The sequence below is a fragment of the Macaca fascicularis genome, chromosome 4, assembly GCF_037993035.2.
Source record: "Macaca fascicularis isolate 582-1 chromosome 4, T2T-MFA8v1.1".
Lineage (NCBI taxonomy): Eukaryota > Metazoa > Chordata > Mammalia > Primates > Cercopithecidae > Macaca > Macaca fascicularis.
The window spans coordinates 38,339,770-38,360,555 of NC_088378.1; the positions used below are offsets into that span (position 1 = coordinate 38,339,770).

The 20,786-nt window shown below is 42.9% G+C and overlaps 1 long non-coding RNA gene across 1 annotated transcript in view; it reads left to right on the forward strand.

Annotated features, from left to right (window-relative positions):
• Nucleotides 1-11,513: 11,513 nt before the first annotated feature.
• The window catches only part of LOC135970544 (uncharacterized), a 34,852-nt gene continuing 25,579 nt past the window's right edge, over nucleotides 11,514-20,786 (forward strand). Inside the window, exon 1 of the long non-coding RNA XR_010586246.2 lies at nucleotides 11,514-11,541. This is a non-coding gene — a long non-coding RNA (uncharacterized lncRNA). The remainder of the gene's footprint in view (nucleotides 11,542-20,786) is intronic.

Consider the following 20,786-nt stretch of genomic DNA (forward strand, 5'->3'; position numbering starts at 1 on the left):
ATCTTTGAGAACAAGCTGTTATTATCTGCATTTGTGGAGAATTTGCTTTGGAAAGATGGAAGTCCAGAGGCAGTGAGACCATTCAATATCCTGTTAATTGGTCCAGTTTTGATATGATGACCATTTGGTCCAAGAGGGTAGCAATACAAAAGTGAAAAAGCACACAGTTTACTTTGTCATTCAATAAACACTGGATGTGTGCTACATACCACATGCTGGTGAACAAGGTATTCTCCTTGCTTAAGAGTTAGACTGCAAGACTGGCTGGCAATTTCAGGGCTATGTGATGAGTGTTGTGGTGGCAGTAAGCACAGAGTGTATGGGGGCCCTGAGGAGGAAAAATCAGTTCAGCTTTGGGTATCCAGAGTGCTTTTCATAGACATAGAGAGATACTTTGAAGAATTAAATTAAATTATTATTATTATTTTTTTTTCGTAGAGCCAGAGTCTTACTATGTTGCCCAGACTGGTCTCAAACTCCAGTGTTCAAGCAGTCCTCCAACCTCGGCCTCTGAAAATACTGGGATTACAGGCATGTGTTTACCATGCCTGGCCAATAACTGAATTTTTAACCCTGAATGCATATGTAACATGGAAGCATACTGTTGTGGCTAAAAGTCAAGACTCTGGAGTCAGACTACACAGAATCAATTCCTGGCCCTGCTACTTACTAGCAATGTGATCTTGGTTAAGTTACTTAACTTTTGCCCCTGAGTTTCCTCATCTGAAAATGGAGATTAAAAAAGTACCTGCTTTATAGGGTTGTTCTGGAGACTGAAATGAGTTAATATATGAATTTTGAAACAATGCTAAGCCCATAATAAATTATATGCAATTATTTGCTTCTTGCTATGGGAAATTGAAAGAGAGGGCAGTTGTGAGTGCAAATATGCTAGACATTGTAGGAACCGATGCTACAATCACAGTGATAAATTAATTGACACTTTTGAGGTTTTTCTCACTGTTACGGAACTCCCACTCTCGCCGCCAATGTCTAGGCTGGGTCAGCAACTTAAAGCTTGTCCAGCCTGACCAACGTGGTGAAACCCCATCTCTACTAAAAATACAAAAATTAGCTGGGTGTGGTGTCAGGTGCCTGTAATCCCAGCTGCTCAGGAGGCTGAGGCAGTGGAATCACTTGAACCCGGGAGGCAGAGCTTGCAGTGAGCCGAGATCGTACCACTGCACTCCAGCCTGGGTGACAGAGAGAGACTCTGTCTCAAAAACAAAACAAAACAAAACAAAAAACTTGTTAAGGGCTGGATGAGTAAAGGAAATGAGTGAGACAGTTAGGCGCTGTAAGAAACCGAGGTAAATGGGGACCTTTGAAAAGGGCGGCTGCAAATCAGCTCCAACCAAGTATTGCCTAATGGAATATTGGTCCAGAGATGCCAGATTCTCTATTTCAAAAGAAGTTGCAAAACCATATATTTACGTAAAATGTCCCAATTTTTAAAACTTTCAAAGCTATAAAAAAGTCATCTGGGGGCTAGATGGAGCCTTTTGAATCCTCTTCTAGGCTCTCCATTGCCTCCGGGGATATCTAACAGCTTTTTCTTTTAAGTTCCCCACCAAAAAGACAGCAGAAAGAAAGAAATTGTTAGGCTCTTGGGAGCCAATTTCAAACAGGCTGTGGTTTTCTCAAGTCTAGGTCCCAGGTGGTGCAAAATGGGCAGCTTTGCTGTGTAGTGAAGCCTGGATGAGGGTTCCCTCTAGGCCTGGAAGTCTGTGTGTGTGTGTGTGTGTGTGTGTGTGTGTGTGTGTGTGTGTCTGGTAATTGAACAGCATTTATCACACTTCAAGTGTCGTGGAACCATTCAGATCAGTTACACTTGTTAAATGACTATTTTTAGTTTCATTCAGATTCTTGTTGTTTTATACTCAGATATATTCTATAACGTAAAAGAACCAAATTTAGCTAAAAAGCAATGACAGTTATCACTAACTACTGCCAAATGTAACGTTAATTTTTTTTTTTTTTTTGAGACAGGGTCTTGCTCTGTTGCCCAGGCTGGAGCACAGTGGCATGATTTCAGCTCAATGCAACCTCTGCTTCCCGGGTTCAAGCGATTCTTCTACCTCAGCCTCCCGAGGAGCTGGGACTAATGGTGCGTGCCACCATACCCAGCTAAAAATGTGACATTTGAGATTGTAATTTTAACCAACATTCATGGACATGGTGGTTTATCCCTGTAATTCCAGCACTTTGGGAGACCAAGGCAGGGCCATTACTTAAGGCCAGGAGTTGGAGACCAGCCTGGGCAACATGACAACATCCTATCTCTACAAAACAAAGAAACAAAATTAGTCGGGTAGTGTGTGCCTATAGTCCTAGCTACTTGGAAGGCTGAGGAAGCAGGATTGCTTGAGCCCAGAAGTTCAAGGCTGCAGTAAGCTATGATCACGCCACTGCACTCAGCCTGGGCGACAAAGTGAGAGCCTGTCTCAAAACATAAAATGAACAAAGTTCATTCAAAAACTATTTTATGAGCATCAACCACATGCTGCTCTGTTTATGCTCTTTTATCAGCCCACCTGATCAGTGTGAATATGCTGGGGTACATTTTCAGTGAAGGCAAAGGGGCTCAGACGGGTTTTGGAGGTACACTCGTCCTAGTGAACTCCATGACTTTATCAAATGATCAAATCACCAAAGCCTCACTTGGAAAATGAAACACCATAGTTCACCATAATGCTATTACTATAAGACAGGGTAGGCCAGGCGTGGTGGCTCATGCCTGTAATCCCAGCGCTTCGGGAGGCCGAGGCGGGTGGATCACCTGAGGTCAGGAGTTCGAGACCAGCCTGGCCAACGTGGTAAAACCCTGTCTCTACTAAAAATACAAAAAATTAGCCGGGCGTGGTGGCGCAAGCCTGTAGTCCTAGTTACTCTGGACGCTGAGGTACAAGAATTGCTTAAGTCCTGGAGGCAGAGGTTGCAGTGAGCCAAGATCATACCGTTGCACTCCAGCTCAGGCTAAAAGAACAAAACTCCATCTCAAGAAAAAAGACAGGGTCTCATTCTGTTGCCCAGGCTGAAGGGTAGGCACAGTCATAGCTCACTGCAGCCTCAAACTCCTGGGTTCCTGCTACCCTCTCTCTTCAGCCGCTGTAGTAGCTGGGACCATAGGTGTGTGCCACCACACAAAACTGGTTTTTTTGTTTGTTTGTTTCTTTTATTTTTAACTTTTAAAAAATGCTTGAATTGTTAGAGAATTTTGTTTTTTAATTTTTAATAGAGACGAGATCTTGCTATGTTGCCCAGGCTGGTCTTGAATTACTGGCTTCAAGTGATCCTCCTGCTTCAGCCTCTCAAAGTGCTGGGATTAGAGGCATGAGCCACCATGCAGGGCCTCTATTTTTCAAATATAGAATAAAACGAACCACCTAGAGGTTATTATATTTTCCCTGAGCTAAAAGGAAATTAACAACCAAAGTAGGCTGAGAATTTAATACTACTTCCTTCAATTTCTTCTTATTCCATTGAGCCCTTAAACTCCATCAACTGGAATTTACTAAAAAAAATCAGATTAAATAACAACATTTACTAATGAATACCCTAGCCTTTATCCTACCCAAATTTACATCTTAATAACTTTGTTGAAGACATACCATGTTTTACTTTTTTCAACCGTAACAAATTTAGCCTGCTGTCTATTGACTGGCTTGTGTACCAGCTCAGGAATTTAATTTATATTCTAATAAACAAAGTGTAACAGCAGATGTTAGACTGTGTGCTACTCATGGACCAAAACCCTCTACACCCAGTTAGCCACATCCAATTTGAGGATGCATGATTTATCTCTTTTGAGAATAAGTTGTACCATTCAGGGCAAACACACAAAGGAACAAAGGAACAAAGGAAAAGAAATAACCTGACTGCCACTGTATCAAAGAATATCATAGCACAGGCATTCTTCTTATTTTTCAATTAGTTCTTACCTATACGCAGTCTCTTCAAACCTTTTACATCTTGAGACTCAAACTGCATAATCTTCTGCTTCATGATTTAATTGAGTGGAAATCCTTTTCTTCAGTAATGGAGAGTTTTAGAGCAGTACAACAAAATGCAAATGCCTTTACTATCATGCAATATGTTGTTTCTCCCGGGTGAGTATTAAGGCCTTTAATAGGAAAATTACACTAGAAAAGTTAATCTTTCAATGTTTATTTTGCTCAACATTATTCATAGTGAGTACATTCAGTTATGCTACACATGAACGTTCTCAACATGAATGTAGATAATATAGACTATTTACTGTATGGATTAAATGAGCTCAAATGTGTAAAGGATTTAGAACAATATCTGGAACATAGTGAGTTGTCAAATCTTTATAATCATCATCATCAGGCTCGACAAGGTGGCTCACACCTATTATCCCAGCACTTTGGGAGGCCGAGGTGGGAGGATCACTTGAGGCCAAGAGTTCAAGACCAGCCTGGCTACTATAGTGAAACTCCCGTCTCTACTAAAAATAAAAAAATTAGCTGAGTGTGGTGGTGCGTGCCTGTAATCCCAGCTACTCAGGAGGCTGAGGCAGGAGAATCACTTGAACCCAGGAGGCGGAGGTTGCAGTGAGCTGAGATTATGCCACTGCACTTCAGCCTGGGTGACAGGAATGAAACCTGGTCTCAAAAAAGCAAAATCATTATCAATGTAAACTTTCTTCTTGAACTTTGCCTCTTTGTTTCTTTAGGTTGTGTAATTCCTACCTTGCATTTTGTATCTGGACCTCCAGAGATAATACTCAGGCTTACTTCACATTGCATGCCTGTATCGAAACATCTAATGTACCCCATAAATAGATACACCTGTTACGTACCCAGAAAATTTTAAAAGAATAATAAAAACATTATGAAATAAAACAAAATAATATTAGGATATGCTCGAAAGAAAAAAAAGAATAATATATAAATGTTAAAAAACAAAAAGCAACAAATGTAATACTCAGGATAAGAAGGTACTTCTAAATATAAACTTTTGTGTAAGTTAGAGTTCTCCAAAGAAAGAGAACTAATAGGAGATAAACATAGATACAGATATGAACATAAACATAGATACAGATTTATTATAAGGAATTGGCTCACCCAGTTATGGAGGCTGACAAGACTCAAGACCTACAGTTGGCAAACTGCAGACCTAGGAGAGCTGCTGGTGGAGTTCCAGTCTGAATGCCGGCAGGCTTAAGACCCAGGAAGAGCCTGTTCCAGTTCAGTTCTTTTTAAAATTTTCTTTTTATAAAGAGATAGGTTTTCACCATGTTGACCAGGCTGGTCTTGAACTCCTGGGCTCAAGTGATCCGCCTGCCTAGGCATCCCAAATTGCTCGAATTATGGGTGTGAGCCACTGCACCCGGGCCCCAGTTCAGTTCTGAAAACAGGGAGGCAGGAGGAAATTCCCTCCTACTTGCAAGCACTTCAGCCTTTTTTGTACTTTTCAGGCTGTCAGCTGATTGAATGAGGCCCACCCATGCTGGAGAGGGTAATATACCTTATTCAATCAGAGACACCTTCAGGACACAGAATAATATTCGATCAAATGTCTGGCACCCTGTGGCCTGGTCAAGTGACACATAAAATTAACCACTATGTATTCCATTTTGATTAGTTTTTCTCATCCCTTTGTCAGGTGTAACTCACAGATTCTTCCAGAATGGCGCTCAATAAATCAGCATATATTTACTATGTACAAGGCACACTAGCTTCTAAAGTATTTTTAGAGATGTTCTTTGTTCTGAAGGAGCTGATAACATAGTTAGCAACACTAAACAAAACCTGAATTAAAAATATGTTAAAAAGGAATAAACAAAAACCATAGCAAGGCCAGGGGTGATCAAGTACATGGAGACAAATGGATGTTGTAGATAAAGTGATTCCGTGGAGGAAACGACGGGCACGTATTGGAGCAGAGTGAGCAGAACTCAAGGAAGAAATGGGTCTCAGAGTAAAGGGTGTGGATGATTTTATTAAGCATGGGGAATAACTAAATTTTGAAATACTAATTTGTGCATTTTGTAGGTGTGCCATTTCCTCTTCCTGCAGCTACAGTGAAGCAGAAACAAAGGCTCATAGAAAACACTGTCCTGTCAGCTAATAGGGTTGCTCCTTAATAAAATAATTTTAAAAAAAGAAGAAGAAAAAACCGTCCTAAGCGGGAACCTTTTAGGGTTCATGGAGCAGAATTTACCACACTGTTTAAATAAAATTGGGCCTGGCCAGGCATAGTGGCTCATGCCTGTAATTCCAGCACTTTGGGAGGCCGAGGCGGGCGGATTATCTGAGGTCAGGAGTTCAAGACCAGCCTGACCAACACGGAGAAACCCTGTCTCTAATAAAAATACAAAAAATTAGCCAGGCATGGTGGCACATGCCTGTAATCTCAGCTACTTGGGAGGCTGAGGCAGGAGAATCGCTTGAATCCGGAAAACAGAGGTTGCGGTGAGCTGAGATCACTCCATTGCACTCTAGCTTGGGCAACAAGAGTGAAACTCCATCTCAAAAAAGAAAACAACAACAACAAAAACAAACAAACAAAAAACTGGATCTGGAGAAGGGAGAGGAGAGGGTTGATGGGTCACTGGGAGTGCAGAGGGCAGAGCCGGAGAGGAGTGGGGAGCAAAAGAGGTAGGCTCCACTTCCAAAACCAGGGAGCTGAGCAGAAGCAGATTTGGCGCAGGTTTTTGTCTAATAAGGGCCTACAGGAGCCACTCTCTGATAACCTTTGAATAATGGCTCATTCTTTCCCCACCTACTCATTGCCTGTGATTGCTCACCATGTTTGGGTGCTAAACTCCTGCAAGTCCATAGTCTACCTCACCTCCATTAGAGTGAGGGAGTCACGAACATCTTATGAGGTGGAGTGGTATCCTGCAGGAACCGCTGTTCAAAGTAAGACCCAATACAACCAATTGGGAATTCCCCTTTGAGTGAAGACATTGGTAGCCACACTGTCCCTGGGTACATACATACAGAAAGAACTAGTATCACATATATTTAGAATGGGCTTTTTTTTTTTTTTTTTTTTTGAGACAGAGTCTTGCTCTGTAGCCCAGGCTGGAGTGCAGTGGCACAATTTTGGCTCACTGCAACCTCTTCCTCCCAGGTTCAAGAGATTCTCATGCCTCAGTCTCCCGAGTAGCTGGGACTACAGGCACACACAACCATGCCCAGCTAATTTTTATATTTTTAGTAGAGATGGGGTTTTGTCATGTTAGCCAGGCTGGTCTTATCCTGACCTCAAGTGATCCACCCACGTCAGCCTCCCAAAATGCTGAGACTACAGGCGTAAGTCACCATGCCTTGCCAGAATGGCCCAATTTGAATAGTTCTTAAGTACATAAAAAGTGCTACTGATAATTGAACTCTTAACCCATCTGCAGAGCTTGGCCCAGCAGGGCAGATACCATGTTCAAACACATGTAAAGGCTTAAGACTGCATGTAGACACATCTTTGGTAACCACTTTAATCTCTTTTACCAAATCAGAAAATGCTATTCTTTAAGGATTTCCCCAAAGGATCATTATCATATGGCTGTCCTAGATAAGCGAAGAAATTACCATGTAGTAATATGACCAACACAGAGATTCAGGATTGAAATGGTAGGGTTGGCTTGTATAGAGGATGGTTTAATAGCTGCCAATAAGCAGAGAAAGAAGAATTGAGAAATATGCTTATCCTTTATTTGCTGCTGGATCTGCAGTGTCAGATTCCAGCCAACTGAGAGAATTCCCGGCTTCAGTGATCATGCATCCATCCATCCATTCCATCCGTCTGCCTGTCCATCCATCTGTCTGTCCATCCATCCATCCATCCATCCATCCATCCATCCATCCATCCATCCATCTATCCATCCATCCACCCATCCATCCATCCCATCCATCCATCCATCTATCCATCCATCCATCCATCCATCCACCCATCCATCTGTCCAACACATATTTACTGGATGACTACTAAGTATTAGGAATTCATCTATGAGCAGAAATTTAGTAGTGGGGAACAAAGACAAAAATCCCTGCTCTCATGGTGCTTATGGTTTAGTGAGGACAGCAAGATAAGAAACAAAATAAGCAGAGTAGATTATGGAGAAAAAGAAATTGAGATAGCAGCATGGGTAACGCTGGAGCTGGTGGAGAAAAGGCCCCTCTGGGAAGGTGACTTTGAGTGAAGGCCTGAAGGACCATGGCATGAGCCATGTGGATAACTGGGGAAAAGCTCCCACAGGGTGATGGCAGGGGCAAAGACCCTAAGCTACTTTATGGCACATCAAGGCTGATCGATTTGTAACAGCAAATGACACATGATGAGCCTTTGATTAAGGTAAATATATATCTCCTCTATGTTTAAGACTATTTTCCACCAGAAGATGTGTAAGGTAAATACTGACCTAAGTTTTTCTATGTAGTATTATGTTCTTCTTTGAAAATAGAGTACTACGTCATTTGAGTCTGATTGGCAGTTTCTCTAATACTGAAAAGGGATGTGCCAACGGGCACCTAGGAAGTTGGTGGTGAAGCAGTCAGTGACTACAATTTGTGATTGCCTATTGACAAATTTAGGCAGAAATTGTCATGACCTGACCTCCTGCTGATGTAAATCCTTAATTACCAAGAGTGTCAAGAAAACTCTTTTCAGTGTCCTGTGCCCCTTCTAATGCCCCTTATTAAATATACATAGCTTTGCAATCTTCCATGGGGTCAACATTCAGCATGCCTTGACTTTTAACTGGCACCATTAATCAGTGTGATGCTGATCCAGGAAGAACAGCTATCACATTAGGGCGAGTGATAGGAACCAACCATGTTGTTTCATGGATGAAGGTGACATTTTCTATGCAGGGTTTAGTCATTCCTTATGCACTTCACTTCCTGCAAAGGTCTCATGAGACCAGTAGCTCATTTCGCAAGAGCTATCTTCAGACTCTTTCCTCAGCCTCACTCTTATTACTACGGTACAATAATGGCTGGGCCTTCAACTAAGTGGACGTTTGAGATCTTCATATATCTAAGACATTATATCATACTTCACAGCAAGAGACAGTAAGTCTTCATTTAAGGCCAAATTTCTGGTGTTAGTGGATAATTCGGTTTGAATGCTTTTATTCATGGAGCTAAACTTGCAAACATATTTTATTTTATTTTATTTTATTTTATTTTATTTTATTTATTAAGAGACAAGGTCTTGCTCTGTCACCCAGGCTGGAATGCAGTGGCAGTATTATAACTCACATAGCCTGGAACTCCTGGACCCCCATGTAGCTGGGATTATGGGTGCAAACCATCGTGCCTGGCTTAAAATTGCAAACACATTTGTCTTATCATATTTTTAGACTGTACTTTAGAGCAAACTAGGATAGAAACGAAGGCAAAACTCAGCCATCTTTACAGTGAGCCAACTTAGGGGTCTATCAAACTCTTCAGTTGGTAGTGCAAGTATCAGTGAGTGATTTTATAATTTCTTTCTTTTCTTTTCTTTTCTTTTTCTTTTTTTTTTTTTTTTTGAGACAGAGTCTTGCTCTGTCCCACAGGCTGGAGGGCAGTGGCACCATTTCAGCTCACTGCAACCTCTGTCTCCCAGGTTCAAGTAATTCTCCTGCCTCAGCCTGCTGGGATTCAGGCATGTAGCTGGGTTTGCAGGCATGAGCCACCATGCCCGGCCTGATTTTTGTATTTTTAGCAGAGACAGGGTTTCACCAAGTTGGCCAGGCTGGTCTCAAACTCCTGGCCTCAAGTAATCTGCATACCTTGGCCTCCCAAAGTGCTGGGATTACAGGCATGAGCGGCTGCATCCGACCTGATTTTATAATTTATTTCTTATGGTGCCTGGCGTATTTACGAAAAACTTGTCTTATGTAAATCACACTTCTGGTTCTTCAAGGATTCTCTTCCTATCTGTCCCTTCCCTTTTTCCCCAGGAGTGAAGCATTTCTATGTGTTTGTGTGTCTGCACATGTGCAAGAGGGAGAGAGAGAGAGTGAGTGAGAGACAGAGAGAGAGAGAAAAGGGGTAGACAGAGTTCTGAATCAAGACAAGACATGGGTTTCTGCCCCCACCCCACTACACGGTTACTGGCCGTGCCCCTCTCCAGCCTTCACTTTGTCTCTCTGTCTCAACTTGCTCATCAGTAAGAGGAGGACGCCTTTTTCTTAATAGGGGTGTTGTCGGCATAAAACGAGCTGATAGATGTGAAAAACTTAAAAGCTATAATGATTAGCGCAGCTTTAATACATCGCTCATCACCTGTGCAGGTCTGGCATCAGCTCCTCCAGGTGTTACCCCAGGATGGCTATGCACTACCTTTGGGAAAATCATTTCAAAAATTGTTTCAGTTACTCCACCTGTGCAAGGAGGGTAGGCATTATGCAAATGTGCAGCGATTGTCTGATCACAGCTCACTAAATAGTAGTATGACGGTTTACAGGGGATGTGGAGAGTATGCCAGGTTTGAAAATGTCAGAGATCCAGCAACCCAACCTCAAGCTGTGCAGAGAGCCTGGGACTAGCCCAATGGTGTCATAGCCTCCTGTCCCCAGGGGCTGCAGCTGAACCTTGAAGGGGACCCTGCCCTTTCCTGGCCGGGGTGTGGACACATTGGCCTTGGGCCGGCCCTCTTAGGGCAGGCGCCAGGGTGGGGCTGGAGCAAGCCTTGTTGGAGAACCCCTCCCTTGGAAATGAATTCCAGTGCCTAACTGCAGATTTCATTCATCTTAACAAAGGACTACTCCTATTCAGTTTGATTAAAATAGAATACAGACTTCTTCGGAATTATCAACATACATACTTGCCACACATTCGCATACATGAGAAAGGAGTTAGGATTTGTAGTGCAATGCCTGGAAAGCATGCCCTTCGCCCAGGTGTTTCATATCAGGCCTGCTGTCTGTGAAAACAGCTTTCACAATGAAAGACTAGTGCACATCATAGGAAATTTTCTTAAGCCAAGACATTTCCTTTTTCCAATCTGTGCAAATCTATTGGATGCACTTAAAGAGCATTTGGCAAAAACTTTTTAAATTATTATCTCTTAGTAAATTAATCGTCAGTTACTTATTGAAAGTAAGTATTGACACTTATTGAAAGTGTTTGCTGGTGGTCAAGCGAGGGCTAGATTATACCAAAATAAGTATATTTGAGCAAATATTTATTGAATAGTAATAGGCACTGTGCTTGTCATTAATGAAATGAAGACATGGATCCTGTCCTCTAAAAGCTTAGAGTGTTTCAGAATGGAGTAGGTGGGGCATAGCAAATGAATGTTTTCAACACATAAATGCTGTGCTGGTGAAAAAGCAGAGGCAGTGGGAACCAGAGAGGAGTTTCCAAATCTGGAAGTTCAGAGAAGCCTGCCCTGGGGCTTGGGTTGAGTCTCAGAGGATGAATGGGAGTTGGCAAGCAAAATTGACGGAAGGGTGGGGAAGAGTTCTGTGGTTGGGTGAATAGGAAAGACAATGTCACAGAGACGTGAAATGACATTATGCCTGCAAATAAATACACAAGGAAAGTCGGAGGCAGACTATGGAGGAAGACGAGCTGGGAGAGAAAGGTAGGCAAAATTAGGCCCCGGAAGGCCTCTATGCCATGCTAAGAAATGTGGACTTTGGGCCTATTGGTGGTTGGAAAAGGCTGAGAGAGTGACTTTGAACATAGCCTCGCCCCTTGGCTGGGCACGGTGGCTCTCGCCTGTAATCCCAGCACTTTGGGAGGCCAAGGAGGACAGATCACTTCAGGTCGGGAGTTCAAGACCAGCCTGGGCAATGTAGCAAGACTCCCATCTCAAAATTTTAAAAATTATAAAAGTAAACATAAAAAAATAAAAAATGAACATATCCCTATCCCCAGAGGATCTAGGGATTATTGAGATAAAGCCCATTAGGCCCTTAAGTGTAAAGGAGTGAATGTCAGAAAGGCCAACACCCAGGAAAGTTGCATTGACCTTAACAGCTGACGAATGGTAGCTTCTGCTTGCAAACATTGCTTACATACAATGTTTGCTAGTAATCATTCATTGAAAAAGTTTTAAAATATATTTTTGCACTTTAAAAAAATTTATTTATTTATTTTTTGAGACAGGGTCTCACTCTGTTACCTATGCTGGAGTGCAGTGGTATGATCTTGGCTTACTGCAACCTCCACCTTCTGGGTTCAAGGGATTCTCCTGCCTCAGCCTCCCAAGTAACTGGAACTACAGGCATGAGCCACCATGTCTGGCTCATTTTTTTGTATTTTTAGTAGAGATAGGGTTTCACTATATTGACCAGGCTGGTCTTGAACTCCTGACCTTAAATGAACCGCCCACCTCGGCCTCCCAAAGTGCTGGGATTATAGGCGTGAGCCACAGCACCCAGCCTTTACATTTAATTTTAGTTTTTAATTTTTATTTCTTTTTTGACGGATGGGGTCTTGGGCACTGTCACTCAGGCTGGAGTGCAGTGGTGAAATCATGGCCCACTGCAGCCTTGACCTGCTGGGCTCCTGAGCAGTTAGGACTACAGGTGCATGCCACCACACCTGGCTAATTTTTAAAAATTTTGGTAGAGATAGGGTCTCACTATGTTGCCCAGGCTTGTCTCAAACTCTTGGCCTCAGGTGATCCTCCTGCCTCAGCTTCCTAAAGTGCTGGGATTACAGGCATTAGCCACTGTGCTTGGCTAACTACTAACCTTTCTTCTCCAGATTCTAACTCCACATTTTTTTTTTTTTTTTAATTTTTGAGACAAGGTGTCATTCTGTCACCCAGGCTGGAGTGCAGTGGTGCAAGCTGGCTCACTACAACCTCTGCCTCTAGTACTCAAGTGATATTCCCACTTTGGCCTCCAGAGTATTTAGGACTACAGGTGTGCATCACCACACCCGGCTATTTTTTTTTTTTTTTTTTTTTTTTTGGGGTAGAGACAGGGTTTTGCCATGTTGCTCAGGCTGGTCTTGAACTGCCAGGCTCAAGCTATCTGCTTGCCTTAGCCTTCCAAAGTGCTGGGATTGCAGGCGTAACCCACTGTGCCCAGCCCAACTTCACATTTTTACATTACTGGGTTAGATTACTTTAATGCAGTGCTGTCTAACTTTTAAATTTTCATGTTAGAAATGATAAGCTGGGTGTGGTGGCGCATCCCTGTAGTCTCAGCTACTCAGGAGGCTGAGGCAGGAGGATTACTTGAGCCAGGGGTTCGAGGCCAACCTGGGCAACATTAACATGGTGAAACTCCATCTCTACTTTAATAAAAATAAAAATAAAAATGATAGCCCAGACTAGGATAAAAAGATAAAACTGCTCTCAGCCACAGGGAAGCACATCTTTTACATACAGGCTTTTCTCTGAGCTTCAAGCAGAAGAACTGATGGACGACATCTCCGTATTTTGCCACAGGTACAAGCTACATAAGGTGGAGCCTATGATGGGAAACTTTGTTTTAATTTTTATTCCAAAATCCTCTTATTCTCCAACTCAAATTTTCAATAACTCAAAATTTCAATAGGCTGGGCGAGGTGGCTCACGCCTGTAATCTCAGCACTTTGGGAGGCCGAGGTGGGCGGATCACCTGAGGTTGGGAGTTCAAGACCAGCCTGACCAACATGGTGAAATCCCATCTCTACTAAAAATACAAAATTAGCTGGGTGTGGTGGCACATGCCTATAATCCCAGCTACTCAGCAGGCTGAGGCAGGAGAATCCCTTGAACCCAGGAAGTGAAGGTTATAGTGAGTCGAGATGGCGCCATTGTACTCTAGCCTGGGCAACAAGAGTGAAACTCCATCTCAAAATAAAATTTTTTTTCAATAGATAAGCATGCATTTTGTTTCAACAACTGTGGCAAGGCATTGGGCTGGGTATCAGAGATGCAGTAGACAGCAAGACAATAAATTGGGTTCATACCTTCCAGGAGGATAAAGACCAGTGATGACAATGCTTGGGGAACGAGGTGGACTCGGTAAAGTAAATGGGAATTGCACTAGGGCATACCAAGCACACTGAGGGAGCACTATATTTGGGAGCATATAATGAGTGCAATCCTAGACTGGGCATCAGAACAGGCTTCCCTACAGGAACTGATATTTAAGCTGAGAGCTGGAGGATATGTAAGACTGAGCCAAGCAAGCAGAAGGAGGAAACGTGTTCCAGGCAGACGGACAGCGTGAGTGAGTCCCAAAGACAAGTGGGAATGGGGCACGTTCCAAGAATTCAAAGGAACTCCTGTGGCTGGAGAGGAGTGTAAGGGAGAGGCACACTTGGAGGTGAGGCCAAGGAGAAAGACAGGTCAGTGAGGGAGGGCATTGGCAGCCACGTGATGCAGCCCTTTGCGTGCTGTTATGACGACGTGGGACTTCAAAATTCTTTCCTTATTTTATACTCTAGGATAGCCACTGTCAGAGAGGTTAACTGGCTTTGCTAAAATCAACTATCAGGCTGGTAATTGTGGCTCATCCCTGTAATGTCTGTAATCCCAACACTTTGGGAGGCTGAGGCAGGAGGATGGTTTGAGGCCAGGAGTTTGAGAACAGCATTGGCAACCTAGGGAGGTCCTGTGTCTACAAAAAATAAAAAAATTAGCCAGGTGTAGTGGCACACAGGTGTAATCCCAGCTGCTCGGGAGGCTGAGGTGGGAGAATCACTTGAGGCTGGGAGGTTAAGCCTGCAGTGAGCTGTAATTGCACCACTGCATTCCAGCCTGGGGCAACAGAGTGAGACTCTGTCTCAAAAATAAACAAAAAAATCAAAAATCAAATGTCTATACATTGACAGGCCACTGTGTCTTCCTTGGGTTTCCCCAGAGCAGATCATGACACAAGGATTCAATTATTTGGCGGATTAGCTTAGGAAATGCCAGCAAGAAAAGGGCACGGGAAACCCAGGTCCCGTTTAGTTCTCGGTTGAAGGCCAAGGTAGGGGTGGGGTGGGGATATTCATTCTCTGGCACTTCCAATCTGCTGCCTGGGTGGGCACACTGGGTCCAGAGACAGCTCTCAGGTGAAGCAATGCAGATGTGGAGAGTGGTCTGCATGCACTGAGTGGCCAGGGCAAGGGGACATGGGCCGGGTACTGACTTATCTGCTGCACAGTTCTATGGCCCTGATTCTGAGCCCCTACACCACACTACACTGGCTGGATTTGACTTGAATTCCACCTGACTAGCAGGTGAAAGATGCTCACTTGGTGGTGGATAGATCTAGAAAAGTCACAGAACATTCTAGAACTCCGTGCTGAGGCCCCAGCAATACATCAGGCTCTAGGCCTATGTCTCCTTAGTCACAGCATGCACTTCCCATAATTCTTTCCTTCAGAGTCTTCCTTCGGCATGTCTTCCTTCGGTATCAAGCAGCCTATTAATTTGGAAGTGTCAAGTTAAGGGAAATAAATGAGACTCCTCAAAATGAGAACTTAGTGAGGCTTGAGGTAGTGAACAAGGTCAAGCGCTTAGCTTAAAACCGTTGGATTAATTAGGGTAAAGTCTTTGGGCTTGGGATTTGGGGGGGCTTTCTGACTCATGCAATTTTTCCAGAAATGAATGGGTCATATGTTTTGGGAATCTGATATTTAATGAGTAGTTTTGGGGTAAAAAAGTTCACAGTAAGTTTATCTTAGCAATAATTGTCCTCGGGGAGATTTTGTGGAGCAAGAGAAAAAGAGATGTTGGTTCTCCTTTTCTTCCTAGCTTTTTGCCCTCATCAAACATTTGTAGCTGGAGGCACTGTGAATTTAAATATCAACATCATGGTTCAGGTGCTCAAGGATTTCATAGTCTATGAGAAGACAGACACACAGATAAACGCACACTAGTTAACAAGCCGTGGGACCCTGAGGCAATCTGTCAGCCTCTCCGGGCTCTGTTTCCTCTGGAAGGGCCTTGATGGACAAGTTCAGTGCTTCTCAACCTTGGCTGCTCATTGAAAGTACTTAGGGAGCTTAGAAAGAACACCAATGCCCCAGCTCTGGAGTAAGGCCCAGGCACTGGTATTTTTTTAAAGGTTTTGCTAACTCTAAAAGTCCTTCTCCCAGTCTCCCCCAACCCACCCAGGGAGCTTGTGCTCTGTTTAACTCAACAGAAGACAGGAGGTAGGAGGTGAAAATCACATTCCCTCTTCTTGATCTGGTGAACACGTAGCATGAGCGCAGTGGAGCTCTGCGTTAGGTGGCCATATGCCAGCTGCCTCCTGGACTCTGAGTGAATAGCTCACCTCAATAGAACACATAGAACACTCATTCCAGAAATAACAGGTGCCCACATTTTTCTTCCTCGGGAGACACATTCATGGAGCCAACAACTAATTATCATACCAAGAAAACAAAAACTGTGAGGGAGAGCAGAGGCGGGCTGGCAGCACCCTTGAGTTGTACAAACTGTGACTCACTGGTGCTCAAGGCTGAAGCATCTCCATAGCATCTCTCTGAGAAGTATCCAGTGGTAATTTTGCAAAGGAAAGAAGGCAACGTGCTTTGCTGTGAGCCTGAACGGAAGGAGAGCTCTTCTCCAATCTCCTGCATCCTCTGGTTGGCTTCAGACCACACCTCCCATTGAACTTTCCGTAGCTGGAATAGAGAACACTTGGCTTCCACATCCCTGTTCTGGCGTGTTCACTACACTAACAACCTCTTCTGTTACGTACAAGGCAATTAAAGGATGAGCTTAGAAGCTGGCACCTTTCCTTTAAAGTAAAAGGCAGCTTATGTTTTGCTAGTGACAGTCTCCTGTAAAAATAACTCTCTTATTAGTGGTGACACAAGAGCCACTGAAACCATCTCCGCTCATGGTTAGCTTGGAGCCTGCCCCATGCCCTTCTGAGGCCCTTTCTCCAATACATGCTGACAAAATCGGCTCCCTGTGCGCCAACATCAACATAATGACCTCACCTTGGATGAGTCTACGAGTCTCTGAAGGCTGACTGATTCTTCAGAACACGCTGAGGGGATGAGCTAGAGGCATGTAAAAATTGCTTGTACTTTTCCTTGCTGGCTGTAAAGCCAGCATTGCTCTATCTGATGGAATGTCTACAAAAAGCCACAAGAACTCCATTATTGTTGTTGTTGTTGTTTTCTTTTTTGGCTGATACATTTTCTATTTCATCTCCTGCAGCAGGTCTTGTCTGAGAGAACTTTGGAATGTGTAGTGACCACTAAGAGCATGGAATTGAATTAGCTGATTGATTACAAAGCGAAAGCCTCAATTTAAAAGATAGAGGCCCAGACCAGGCAAAGCGGATCATTCCTGTAATCCCAGCAGTTTGGGAGGCTGAGGCAGGAGGATCGCTTGGGCCCAGGAGTTTGAGACCAGCCTGGGCAATATTGTGAGGCCTTATCTCTACTAAAGATCAAAAAGTTACCTGGGCATGGTGGCACATGCCTGTGGTCCTATCTGCTTGCGAGGCTGAGGTGGGAGGATCACTCGAGTTCAGAAAGTTGAAGCTGCAGTGAGCTGTGATCATGCCCACTGCACTCCAGCCTAAGCAACAGAGTGAGACCCTGTCAAAAAAAAAAAAAAGGGTAAAACACCGAGGCCTATATCTGCCCAGTGAAGATCTGGTGGGGTGAAAACTTGGAATGAGGCCAGGCACAGTGCTCATGCCTGTAATCCCAGCACTCTGGGAGACCGAGTGGATCACTTGAGGTCAGGAGTTCGAGACCAGCCTAGGCAACGAGGTCAAACCCGGTCTCTACTAAAAATACAAAAATTAGCCAGGTATGGTGGCAGTCACCTGTAATCCCAGCTACTTGGGAGGCTGAGGCAGGAGAATCTCTTGAACCCAAGAGACAGAGGTTGCAGTGTCTGAAATAAAGTCACTGCACTCCAGCCAGGGCAACAGAATGAGACTCCATCTCAAAAAAAAAAAAAAAAAAAAGAAGAAACAACTTGGAATGATACAACCCTATGAAACTATCTTCATAATGTGTGGTGTGGGCAGGCACCAATGGCATTAAAATATAAGAAATGAGTTTTCCAATTAGACAATTTTTTTCATTTAAATTGTATTATTGTTATACTTGAAAAGTAATGGATGCCTTATGGAAAAATATAGGAAACATAAGAAGAAGATTTTGAAAATCATTATATGCCTATACAAAGTAGTAAGTGTTACAACTTATATTTTCTTCTAGTCTTTTTTCTTTGTGTTGCTTTTGGTAACATACTGTTTATATGTATGATATGTAATATTTAGCAGGCACAAAAATATGCTTGGGACTTTAATATTTTCATCTTTATACTAGGAATAATAATTTTTTTTTTTTTTTTGAGACGGAGTCTCGCTCTGTCACCCAGGCTGGAGTGCAGTGGCCGGATCTCAGCTCACTGCAAGCTCCGCCTCCCGGGTTCACGCCATTCTCCGGCCTCAGCCTCCCGAGTAGCTGGGACTACAGGCACTGCCACCTCGCCTGGCTATTTTTTGTATTTCTTAGTAGAGACGGGGTTTCACCGTGTTAGCCAGGATGGTCTCGATCTCCTGACCTCGTGATCCGCCCGTCTCGGCCTCCCAAAGTGCTGGGATTACAGGCTTGAGCCACCGCGCCCGGCCTATACTAGGAATAATAGTATTACTATATAGCATAATATAGTATACAATATAATTATAGTATATATCTTAGTAATAGTACTACATATATAGTCTGTATACTATTATATACAATAATAGCACAAATTATATATGTGCATTCTCCTCTGTTTACTTAATGTGCATTTTTCTATCTGAGGATACACTTACTACAAAACATTTTTTGCAATGGCCACCAAATATTCCACTGTCATTATTTTTAATAAGAATTTTCCATACTTTATTCTATAAAGCTGAGTAGAAATTTTTTTTTTCTGGCCAGATATTCTAACCAAAATATTGTGAAATAAAACAAAGATCCTTTTCCATTTTATACATAGAGTCATTGAGAATAAAAAATGAACATAATAATAAAGCTAAGCTCCTTTTGAATGAGTTACCAAATAAAATACAGACTCTCCAGTTAAATTTGAATTTCAGATAAATAACAAGAATTTTAAAAAATGTGAGTATGTCCTAAACATTCCTTGGGATATATATTTTATACCAAAATATTATTTGTCGTTTGTCTGAAATTCAAATTTAACTGGGCCTGTATTTTTATTTGCTAAATCTGCAACCCGATGAGTGAGATGAGAAAAAGGGAGGGGACCTGTTTACTTTGCCTAATTGTTACTAATCTTTTCAAAAAAGAAAGTCATTTTAACTTTTTATTAATAATCTACCATTTGGTAACAGCTAAGCAGAAAATAAAAGTGAAAAACTAAATTAAGAAAGAAGGAAAGAAAAGGTAAACAGACATAAGGTATTTACAGTCTCGAAAAATAAATAGAAGTGATACTATACCTAACCAAAATTATTTTAAAGGTATATAACAGGCTGGGCATGGTGGCTTATGCCAGTAATCCTCGCACTTTGGGAGGCTGAGGCGGGTGGATCACTTGAGGTCAGGAGTTCGAGACCAGCCTGGCCAACATGGTAAAATCCCATCTCTACTGAAAATACAACAATTAGCCAAGTGTGGGGGCTCACATCTGTAATCCTAGCTACTTGGGAGGCCGAGGCAGAAGAATCACTTGAACCCAGGGGGCAGAGGTTGCAGTGAGCAGAGACCTCGCCACTGTACTCCAGCCTGGGTGACAGAGTGAGACTCTGTCTCAAAAATAAATGAATAAATAAATCAAATAAAGGTATATAACAAAGAAAGGCATTTATGAGTCACTATTAGTTTTATGTTTTGAAAGCACTACAGGAAATTCATTCTAGTTTTTCAGGTAATCATCAACACTGTGTTTTATACTTTTGGCTTTTAAGATAGAATACAATTGTGTGGCAGCTCATAGCTGAAATGACTCTTGTGGAATTCAGCTGAGGATTTAGCCAATGGCCAAACCATTTGTTGCCAATTTCAGGAGTAATTGTTGAAGAATGGAGACTTTCTCCGTAGGCTCTACCTGCAGAGGCCTCTCCCAATCATTGTAGACTAATGGGGTTCTGATGAGAAGTTTCCCTTAGGGCCTTACACAAGAACATTATGAAACCTCTGCTTTCTTGAAGAACCTAACAATTATCTGTAAGTCTAAGAGTCATTTGCTGATAGTCAGTGGATGCTCCAGGTTTTGTATACTCTGTTGAAGGGACTTAGAGCTGCTGGTGGCTGGAAAGGGGGCTCAGAACTTTGTCTTGAAGCTGCCCCTGAAGAGCAAGCACAATAGCTTTATTTAGAAGAAATGATCACTTGGGGCAGCTGAAGAAGCAAGCAAAAAGAGGTTGGAGCTGGTGGCAGCCTAAAACCTCCTGCTTCTACTCCATGTCAGTGCTGCTGGTTGTGTTTGGGGGAATAAAAGACATCATATAGCAATTGACGTAGGGCATGAAGGATCAGAAGACAGGCTAGTGCTCTTAAATATGACTTAGAAGACTAAAATATACTGGTAAGAGTCATTTCTAACCAGACGATAAAAGCTACACGCTATCAGCATAGTTTCTTTCATTTTGTTTTTCACCCAGAGACATCCCTCCAAAATGCAAGGCTGACCATAGCTCTTCTGAAAGCCTCTTCCTGGCCTCCCACTGCCTGCTGAATCAAGGTTGGACATGAGAGTGTGTGACACAGGGGACCCTGGCCAGCTCCTGGCCCTCCAGCTGCACCTACTCCCATTATCCCAGGCATCTCTTTGCTGCCTGTTGTTGCTTTCCCATCCAACTTGTCAGTAACACTGACTTGAAGTTTATAGGACAAGATACTATTTCATGCCTCTTTTGCACCTGCTGTTTTCTTTGCTTCCAGGAAAGCCTGTGGCTTCCCCTC